This window comes from Poecilia latipinna, unplaced genomic scaffold (assembly GCF_001443285.1).
Source record: "Poecilia latipinna isolate Pla-1442-1.1 unplaced genomic scaffold, P_latipinna-1.0 Scaffold5671, whole genome shotgun sequence".
NCBI classification, from domain to species: domain Eukaryota; kingdom Metazoa; phylum Chordata; class Actinopteri; order Cyprinodontiformes; family Poeciliidae; genus Poecilia; species Poecilia latipinna.
In genome coordinates this window covers 1-2,342 of record NW_015118287.1, presented here as the reverse complement: position 1 = coordinate 2,342, position 2,342 = coordinate 1, and the positions used below count along the sequence as shown (strand labels likewise).

The following is a 2,342-nucleotide window of genomic DNA, read 5'->3' as shown; positions in this document are numbered from 1 at the left end:
TTCTCACTTAAAAAATTATACGTAGGAGGCGCTGATTCAATTAGTACGATTGCTTCATTATTGTCATTCAGCCATGTTTCTGTCAGAAATAAAACATCAATATTATGCTCGGTGATGAAATCATTAATTAATAGAGTTTTAGCACAGAGAGATCTGGTGTTTAAAAGAGCCAGTTTAAGTGACTTGGGGGCTGAAAGTTCTTCAGTCTAAGGTTCCTTTAGGGAAGGGATCAGTCTGAGGTTTGAATTAAGACCGCTGCTTTTTGTATTTCTGTTTTTTATAACTTTTCTTGTAGTGATCCGGACAGGTAATGTCCTGTTTTGAGGTGCCGGGGGGCCAGACACATTCTGGAGGAAGACGGGTGTGAAGACAATATCTGGACCCCGACCTCAGACCTTAGAAATACAGAGAGCTGGATCCTCAGGGAGGTCAGAGGCAGGTGGCTTAGATGAAGTGAGGTCTGCTATGTTAGAGCAACGGAGAGACGTGCCGAGGCGAACCTGTTGATCCATACTGTACTGCTGGGAGGAGGAGGAGTCTGTCCGCCTTCCTCTCTGACCCGGATCCTCCACCAGCATCTTCAGGTGGCTTAAGTGCAGCCCAGCTCTCTTTAGTGATTGACTTCCTGGGAAACTCTGATCTTGTGAGTGAGTGTAGGAGCAGAGAGGGAGGGAGTAGGGGAACCAGTCATTCTGTCCCCAGCACTTTGTTTTGGGACACTTTGCTTCTGATAAGCGGAGGGTTCCATCCTAGTCAGACATCCTTGAGCCTGTTCTTCTGAAGCGATGGTCACATTGTTGTTCTTGTTGATAAAATGAAAAATGTTTGCAGTGAGCAGCCTTATCCCATGTTTGTTAAGATTGCGTCCTCCTCTTCCAAAGAGGTGAAAGCGCTGCCAGTAGATCCAGAGGTTATCAATGAAGGTCACTGATCTGGCAGAGCAGGTTTTAATCAGCCATTTGTTTATCATGTCCAGCCTGGAATGTTTTTCGTCTCCCCATTGAGGCGATGGAATTGGACTGCTGAGAAATAACTTTGTTTTTAATTTTCCCATAGTGTCCAGAAGAATATTAAAGTCCTTTTTCAGAATCTCCGATTTTTGCTTTGCCAGATCGTTGGCTCCAACATGCACAACTAAAGTCTCCATGTTTGGCTGATCAGTGGTTAGAGAGAGCACTTTGCGAGTCAAATCAGATACAGTGTCACCAAGAAAAGAAACCACTCTCGTTTTCTTGGGATTGCAAACATGACTGATTCCATTTACTGTCTCATCTCCAACAATAAGCACTCTTGGCATACCTTTTGTTTTCCTGGTGGTCACTTTGTCCTTCGGAGCTTTGTGGGGTGGATGTGTTGGTTTAGCCTCATTGCTGATGTTTGAAGGTGGGTTTTCACTCAGAGGCTCAGGCTGGAGTGCAGAAAATCTGTTTTTCAGTGGGATTCCCACGGAGTCGGAATGTTTTGAGGCTTGGGCTGGTCGCTTTGTCCTTGGGAGCGGGGTCGGTGGAGCCGTTTTGGTTCCAGCTGCTTGTTTGCTGTTCTTTGGCGGAGCAGGTGTTGAAGTTGAAGGTGGGTTTCGGCTCAGAGCCGGCCACGCTGTTTCGTCCAGGTGAGGGGTTCTCCCCGTTAGTCGTCTCATGGGATCTGCAGTGTGAGACTTTTGTTTCGGCTTGGCGCCCTGAGCGATCCAGGGTGAGCTGCTTGGTGCGGGGTGTACGACCTCTCCGCTGATTTGAGGAAGAGTTGTTTCATTTCCACAGGTAGCGTTGATCTCAAAGTTCACCTCCAGCCGTTGAATCTTCGTTTCTAAAAACTGAAGTCGTTGTAGAATACTGCTAATGTCCTTGGGGTCGGACGGGGGCATTTTGCCCTAGTTCAACTTGGAGGTGAAGAAAAGTAAGGTAAAAATAAAAGTGAGAAAATCTCCCGGTCCTTAGGTTTGAAGTAATCCAGTTATGATGTCGATAATGTAAAATAACTATAAAAATTGTGACTTTAAAAATAATTCACAGGCAAAGTTATCAGTAAGGACGGGAGAGAGCAGGATAAGCTGTTCCTCCTTCAGCTGCAAGAACACATCATGTCAAGTTGTCATAACAAAGACATTTTGAATAATGTCAACTTTGTATTAAAAGTGTCATAATTTACCGAATTACGTTTTATGACAACAGTCATAAATATTCATGAAGGCTTATTCATGTTCATGACAGGTGTTATGTCATGTTTATGACAGTGTTATGACAGTCTTATTCAACCCCCTTCAAATAAAGTGTCACCAATTTTTTTACCAAAGTTGAGAGCGAGGCCTGTTATAAAGATATACAATACATGTAGATGAAGTC

The 2,342-nt window shown here is 44.3% G+C and overlaps 1 long non-coding RNA gene across 1 annotated transcript; it reads left to right on the top strand.

Moving 5' to 3' along the window:
• Window positions 1–685: 685 nt before the first annotated feature.
• LOC106943672 (uncharacterized) lies at window positions 686–1,813 on the top strand. Its single transcript, XR_001423982.1, has 2 exons — window positions 686–1,503; window positions 1,555–1,813. It is a non-coding gene; the product is annotated as an uncharacterized LOC106943672 (long non-coding RNA).
• The last annotated feature ends 529 nt before the right edge of the window (window positions 1,814–2,342 follow it).